This window comes from Spea bombifrons, chromosome 4 (assembly GCF_027358695.1).
Source record: "Spea bombifrons isolate aSpeBom1 chromosome 4, aSpeBom1.2.pri, whole genome shotgun sequence".
Classification (NCBI taxonomy): domain Eukaryota; kingdom Metazoa; phylum Chordata; class Amphibia; order Anura; family Pelobatidae; genus Spea; species Spea bombifrons.
In genome coordinates this window covers 15,393,305-15,402,078 of record NC_071090.1, presented here as the reverse complement: position 1 = coordinate 15,402,078, position 8,774 = coordinate 15,393,305, and positions in this window count along the sequence as shown.

Sequence of the window (8,774 nt, the reverse complement as noted above, 5' to 3'; positions counted from 1 at the left end):
GAGGAGGCAGAGTGGTGTATGGGAGCCAGACAGAGATCGATCCTCTGCAGGAGACCTGGATTCTCTGTCAGCCTCCGTTACTCCCCTTCACTTCCGCTGGGGCTTCTACATTATGTGATGCTGGGGCTGCATCGTAGAAGCCCAAGCGGAAGTGGAGGGGAGAGACGGAAGTTGTCTGTGCGCATCGCACGGACACCCACCGGCTGAGTGAGGGGAATCCAGGTCCCCTGCAGCATTGCGGGGGATCTGGATTCTAGTGTTATAATATTATTATAATATAATCCGATCTCTGAGGACAACAGACCTCGGTTTTCATGCAGGTACTTTAAGGCATTTTCTGAAGAGTTTGGATTTCTTCACAAAACATCAAGTCCCAAATATCCTCAAGGTGATGGATTAGCTGAGTGCGGTGTCAAAATCCTTAAAAGATTACTTAAACAGGATGATTATCACCATGCAATAACTGACTATATGTACTCCTCACCCTTTGACTCAAGATCTCTCCTGGTATAGGTTTTTTTTGCCAGAATAATGCTTTTCTACCAGTACTCCCAAAACCATCTTCTCCTTTCTGAGTTGTGTTAAGTACAGAATTACATTCTGCAATCTGAGGTGTGACAGACGTTTTGCAGATGAGCTGTGCTATTCTATAATTTTTGTTGATGGTCACCAATGAAATTCCCCTATTGTGCAATAGTACTTTAACTTCACCTCAATAATCAGGAACAATCACTCCCCCAACACAGCCACACCTTTAGTTCCCCATAAAAGCCCGTCTGGAACCTTTACTCCTATACCCAAGGAAATGGTGATCATGATTCCAGGATTACATTGACCTTCTATGGAAGAAAGGATGTCAAGACTTACTCTTACAAGCCACATCTGGAAGTATATCTTTGCATCGTCGGCCAATTTCCATAGTGTCAATGTTTTGGCGTTTTTTTTTTAAATCTCTCGTATCCTCATATCTATTCCTCTATTCCATTTATACTTTCAATAAGACTTGAGGCTTGTGGACTTTTATGCAATGCCCAGCCTATTCCTTGCTCTTGTGCTCAGTCTTTTCAATGAAATGTGTCCCTTGCTCGGACTGTATATCTTAAGGAATTCCTTAGTGTCTTATGTACTTTTCGAAGAGTATATCTTTGATCTGTACATACATACTGGACAATACATATTGCTTCCCAGCCTTTTTTGGGAATTTATAATCTATTTGCTACACAGTTGCTGCTTTCTTCTCATGATAAATATGTCAGACTGGTTTTCTTTGCAATGCTATTTCTTGACTTCTTGGTGGTTTTCCATAGTTTGGATAACGTGTTCCTTAGTAATTGGAATTTGTCTCATTTTAGCCCAATCCATTGTTGCTTGATGTCCCAAATGACCGGAGGCTGTGTAAGAAATCATTGTTATCTTTTATTAGGCCTGAATGCAACTTGAGTGCTAGGAATATATGTTCTCAAACACATGATGTAGCTATTAGATGGTCTTCTGTGGAATGACCAGGGTATCCTATGACAGGATTCCTAAAATTCACATATTGACCATATAAAGTAAGAACTTATACCTAACTGTGAATGTAAAGAGGTATAAAAAGTCATGTTTAGAAGGGCAAGGCCTCTTTCTCTCTTTTTTCATCTTGTCAAGAATACAGAGCCTACAGTACCTACGACCACCATCTGTTCATCAATCAGTACTGTATGTATGCTACTTTGCTCTACCAAATACACCTCTTTACGAAGACTTAGAACTTGTGGTCTTGAGTGCTCTTTGATGACTGGCTGCATGGTCCCAGTCAGCCATCATCTGATTAGGTTTGTTTTCTTTGCTTGCATACACTTGGCAAACTTTTGTTATTTGGTCTACCTATAAGGCAGCTAATGAAGATTCAAGAGGCCTATAAGCATCCACATATGCATTCAATATGTAATTTTTTTGTGCCTTTTTCCATATAATTTTCCATTTTCAGGGCCACCCCAAATTGGCATGCCTTCTTTTTTTCAGCCATCTTTTCCCCCATAGAGGGGCACATTGTGTCAGCTCTTGGAACATGGCCCAACTGTCCATATAAATTAAGGCTTTTTGGCCAGAGGCAATATGTTCAATTACAGCCGCCACCACCTGCAACAATGCAAATTGGCATGACCCACTGCGACTTTGTCGTAATAGCAGCATTTCCTCATTGACTGAGGGAAACCGCTTACCACCATCTCTGCCCTTTCTTAATTTTAGCAAAGCCATCTGCGAACTCATAATTCCCATAGTTGGAATTTATACATCTCAGACTCTACAGGCCTCAGTTAGCATGTTGATGTTCATGGCAGTACAATTATAAAAAATACTGGATAACTATGGTTTGTTTGGAAGGGTTGTCAGGAGAAAGCACGGCTTAGGTTTGCAAAGTTACATCTGAGCAAACCACAAGACTTCTGGAACAATGTCCTTTGGATAGGCAAGACCAAAATGGAGATGTTTGGCCATAATGCACGGCTCTACGTCTGGCAAAACCAAACACAGCATATCATACCAAACACAAACGCCTCATACCAACTGTAAAGCACGGTGGTGGAGGGGTGATGGTTTGGGCTTGTTTTGCAGCCACAGAACCTGGGAACCTTGCAAGTCATTGATTAAGCCATGAACTCCTCTGTATACCAAAGTATTATAGAGTCAAATGTAAGGCCATCTGTCTGACCGCTAAAGCTTGGCCAAAATTGGGTGATACAATAAGACAATGATCCCAAGCACATCAGCAAATCTACAACAGAGTGGCTGAAAAATAAAAGAATTGAGGTGCTGCAATGGCCCAGTCAAAGTCCAGATCTCAACCCAACTGAAATGTTGTGATTGGACCTTAAGAAATCTATGCATAAACAAATGCCCGAAAAACCTCAATGAACTGAGGCAATGTTGTGAAGAAGAGTGGGCCAAAGCTTCTCTACAACGAAGTGAGAGACTGATAAGTCATTCAGAAAACTATTACTTCATGTTATTGCTGCTAAAGCTGGTTTTACAAGCTATTGAATCATGAGGTGTACTTTCGGCTTTTGTTTGTTGAATAAATCATGACATTGTGTAAGATGCCATGTGTAGCTGTTCATCAGAGGTTATATTTACCTAATTGTTTAGACCTTCTAAGGAACAGATGATTGTTATTATGTCCTGATATGTAAAACCACAGAATTTAAAGATACGTATACTTTTCCTTTTTATACGACTGTATATCATGGTTATATATATATATATATATATATAACACATATAGTTTAATATTGACAACATCCTTTTTAGACTTTATGTTATTTATAGAAGATTCAAAAATACATTTATGCACATACTTCAAAGCATCTGACGGGAATGCACAACATCCCCAAGGGACAATTAATGAGGATTAGAAAGAATTGCACTAATGATAAGGATTTTCAAGAACAAAGTTAGGTTTTAATTGATAGATTTTGACAAAGACACTATCCTGATGACTTAAAATAAAGCTTACAACAAATGCATAAAATGGATAGAAATTATGTATTGAAAGATAATAACATGAGGTAACCAGAATAATTTTTATTAGTAAATATAACAATAAAGCCCTACTAATTAAGAGTGCTAACAAAAACTGCTGGCCTATTTTAAAACAAGATAAAATCATAGCCCCCACAGTGTTCTATCTAATATTACTGTAAATTCTCTTATAACCAATCTTTGGGATAAATGTATATAGGGATATTACAAATGTGGAAGGTGTAAATTATGTAAAACATGTAGCGGTCAACCAAAGAAATTGTCAAAGTTTCAGGGGAGCAAAATGGAAAAATGTATGAGATAAAACAATTTATACACCGTAATGCAAAAAATGTCAGGCTCCATCCAGGCTGCTGAGCTGCATGTCTTTAGTTTCCCTTGTCTTGCTACTGTCCCCCCTTTGCTGTAATCCATTCCTGGATGTTATGAAAATGATTTTCCTAATTTGTGATTTACGTCATAGACAGCAGAATGACAGCAGAATTAATTTAATATAAAGGCTGAACTATTGACCTACTGGTCAATAGTTGTCCTAGGATCCCAACAACAACAACAACAAAGTTGCTATACAACCTATCCTAGCCTGAGGCGATAACAGCCAGTTCTTGTGTGATTGGTGTTGCTTAGTTACATATAGGCATTTTCACATGTGTGTAGGTATAGGATGTGTTAGTGATTCTGGTTTGCATGGTTACAACCGAAATATTGTACACCTTTCAACTGAAAAAACTGTTACTAGTTTACAATTGATACGGTTGCTATTTACATAGCAACCTATCAATACTATAGTAAAAAACACCTTAAAAAGAACCATACACCATGTGCTAGTGGAACTTCAATCCAGGGCTTGATGGTGCCTGGATCCAGAGGGCTTCACCTGTTTGTAAGCGCCCTGGGTTATAGACCGGAATCCTTCCAACGTTTCATCAAGTAGTCGTTATGACCAACGGAGTTCCACTTGATATTGTTTTGCTGGGTTTCTTCATCATCTCTGTAAGCTGACCATCTACCGAAGCTAAGTATTATTGTTATGTTATTGCAATCTGTTAAGACTGGTGTGTGATTTTAATTCTGCTGATCATTAAAGTATAATTACCATTCACCACAGTATTTAAGTATTTCTCACCATATGATCGACTGGAATACCTCATATTATATACCATTTGTATATCAAGATAAAGAGTGTATATAGATTAACCCCTTAATGACAATTGCCGGTTCTGGCACGGCACGAAAAAAAAGTCGATTATGACAAATGACGTGCCAGAACCGGCACGTCTTTAAACGGGTGCAGAAAGCGATCTACGTTTAAAAAAAGGCAAAAAAAATAAAATATATATATAAAAAATATATTTTTGTGAGCAAGTCCTAAAATTAGCACATTAGCTTAAAACAATTCTCGCATGGAGAGAGTTAAAATACTGGCATATTAAATGCCCATGGGGTGTCTACTTTTAAAAAAGGTATGATTTGATGGGGTAAATTGAATTGGCCGGGTTCAACAAGGTCCCAATTAACACGGGGGGAAGGATGGCCACACATCTAATTTCCAATTAGAAAAATGCACACATACCAAATGTGGCCTTTTAGTTCCCCCCAAAAATGACAAACCCATGCATATGGGGTATCACTGTACTCAGGAGATGTTGCTGAACACATTTTGGGGTGTTGTGTGACAGCGGCACATACCAGGAGCTGTAAATTCATACATAACATAGGTGTGTGGGGGAAAAATACACACAAAAGAATACTACTGCAAACTTTGAAAAAATTCTGGTGGTAAAATGTGTGCATGCAAAGAGTTAAAATACCAGCATTTAAAATACCCTGGTGTGTCTAGTTTTCAAAAATATATGGTTTTGTTGGGCACACTGAAATGGCCCGGCTCAAAGATGTACCAAATAGGGCATGGGCAGTGGATCCCCAAATGCCAAACTTCAACATTGAAAAATGCGCATGTCCCAAATGTGGCCCTTTTGCCCCCAAACAGCCAGGCAAAATCATTCATGTGAGGTATCGCTGTACTCAGGAGATGTTGCTGAACACATATTGGGGTGTTTTGTGATAGTGACATATACGAGAACCTTTTAATTCATACCTGAAGTAAAATGTGTGTGACAAAACAAATGCAAAAAAATGACTACCACAAAGTTTGACAAATACTGGTGGTAGATATGGTGCATGGAAAGAGTTAAAATACTAGCATTTGAAATACCCTGGGGTGTCTAGTTTTCAAAAATATATGGCTTTATTGGGCATACTGAAATGGCCCGGCTCAAAGATGTACCAAATAGGGCATGGGCAGTGGATCGCCAAACGCCAAAGTTAAACATTGAAAATGCGCATGCCCCAAATGTGGCCCTTTTGCCCCCAAACAGCCAGGCAAAATCATTCATGTGAGGTATCGCTGTACTCAGGAGATGTTGCTGAACACATATTGGGGTGTTTTATGATAGTGACATATACCAGAACCTGTTTATTCATACCTGAAGTAAAATGTGTGTGAAAAAACAAATGCAAACAAATTACTACCATAAAGTTTGACAAAGGCTGATGGTAGAAATAGTGCTTGGAAAGGGTTAAAATACTAGCATTTGGAATACCCTGGGCTGTCTAGTTTTCAAAAATATATGACTTGATGGGGTAAATTGCATTGGCCGGCTTCAAATATACCCTAAATGGCACATGGGGGGAAGAATTACCAGATTTGGAAAAAATGGCTTTGAAATAGCAAAACGGTGGGCCTCCAGCCGTCTGCCCTGCCGGTGGGCCTCCTGCCGTCTTCCCTTCCATGTGGGCTTCCCGCCGTCTGTCCTTTCATGTTTGCTCCCAAGCCGAGTGCCCTGACGGAGGACTCTCTGCCTGTTCTGGACCTGGGTCTGCAAGAGTCAGCTTCCTCATCCCTGTTCAGTTAACCCGATTCCTGTCTTGGAGGAGGTCGGTCTGCTAAGCAGTGTTCCTGATCACCAGCCCCTGTTATTGAGTGGACACGCACCATGACCAGGGAATCCGTACGTGGTGAATCCAGCCAGCAGAGCGGTAGTGCTGGTCGCCAGCGGTCGCTCCTTAAGGTGGCTTTGAGAAGTTACCCCAGGCAACGTCACAGTTCCATAATTTCTGAGTTCCACAGCCAACCCAGTATGTTCCTGTCTGGAAGTCTCCTTGTGGCAGAGTACCTTCGGCTGGACCTGAACGTCCGCTAGAGACAGCTCCCTCATTCCCGTTCAGATATGCTGACTTCTGTTTCGGAGGAAGTTGGTCTGCTAAGCGGTAGTGCTGGTCACTGGACTCCTTTTGAAGAGATTCCAGAAAGTTAAACATGCTGGTTCCGGGGGTTGACTTTTTCAATCAGTACTCAGAGCGGGCCTTCATTCTATTGATGGTTCTGTACATGTCCGGAGGCCGCTCTTTTGGAGGGGATTACATCAGGCCCCATCCAGGCTGCAGAGCTGCATGTCTTTAGTTTGCCTTGTCTTGCTACTGTTCCCCCTTCGCTGCAATCCATTCCTGGATTTCCTTATGCTCTGTTCTGTGCTTCTGATTCCTTGATTTCAGTTCTGCTCTTTGCTCCAGCTCTGTTCCCTTTATAAGGTGTGCCCCATCCGTTATGTTTGTCTCAGTCCGCAGTCTACAGGTATGTATTTTTGATATGTGTTTAGTACTTCAGTAGGCAGGGTTTAGTGCTAGGACCCACCGAAAACTAATTTCATCATCGATTATCGAACATAAAATGAGGGTTTTTTCATAGCAAATGCTCTGAAAAATATCCCTCGTTTTATAATCTGACCTCAAACAAAGGTTGGATTACACTAAAATCCAGATCCCCTGCAGCGCTAGAGGCAACCTGGATCCTTCTATCTGGCAGCCGGTTGGCGTCCTCCGCTACTGTCCTCTACTTCCACTGTGGCTTCTGTGATGGAGCACTGGCTTCAGATGAGTGCCGGCAGCAGCAGAGGTGTGTCTACGCGCACCGCACAGACGCTCACCGGCTGCCCCTACTAGACACCAAGGAGTCTGGAACATGGGGGGGTAAGTCTGGGGGTGGGTGGGCAGAGTGGCATATAGGGGTATAAGGCATATTTGGGGGGGCAGAGTGGCATATAGTGGGTATAAGGCATATTTGGGGGGCAGAGTGGCATATTTGGGGTATAAAGCATATCAGGGGGAACTATGGCATATAGGGATGTATAAGGCACATGTGGAGGGGCATAGTGGCATTTCTGGGGGTGGCAGAGGGGCATATCTAGGGGTATAAGGCATATCAGAGAGCAGTCGCATATCAGAGGGGTATAAGACATATCTGGGGAGGGCAGAGTGGCATATCTGGGGGTATAAGGCATACAGGGGCCTATTTTGCCGAACACGCGGCCGACTTTCTGACACACTGAGGCCTCGTTCCGGCGACGTTGGTGACGGGGTTGGTCGGCTGAGCTACCCGGTGCCAACACACACGCTGCAGACGGTGGACGAGGTGCCATCGTTACATCGTGCCCATCGTTACACCATACAGGCCTGTATACCACCACAGCATACATACTTCTACAGTGAATGAACATTGTACGAGAAAACGGCTTTTACTTATATATTAATATGCTATCAGAAGTAAATTTATTGTATATATTCTTCATGTGATTGTAAGGGATGTACCTAAACAACACGACAAAGAACCAAACATGAACAAAAATATACATATGGTCGCATAATAAATAAAGACGAACAACTGAAATTGGATAAAACAGGCCGTGGTCTTTTATTTAGCTTAAAATACAATTACCAATAAAACATGACTCATTCATAAATCCAACTGATTTGTAACATATTAAACACTCTTGGCCCAAACCCAGAGTGCCACAAACTTTACCAATAATCCAGGCCATCCGCCCTAAAGCCAGAAGGCCCACTGAACCACCAGTTCACCCTTATAATAAAAAAGGGCAACCTTAACCCCAATAAAAGCCACGACAAATAAAAGGAATCAAGATCTATATGGGTGGGAGGGCGGTTGCCGGCAAAGAAGTTCCTCCATCTTCTCCTTTGGCTCTCCTGCTATGCTGCTGCTCACCAGACGCTGCTATGAGGTCAGTGCAGACAGCTTGCAGTTCGCCGCAGGTAATGAGCAGCACCTCAAAACAGTGCTATTTATAACGCAAATTCCCGCCTTTTTTGCGCATCGCGAGCCACCCACGAGCGAAAAAGGGCGGGAAAACTAAGTGACGCGAGCGCAGAAAGAACATTCTACCACCTTTTTTTTT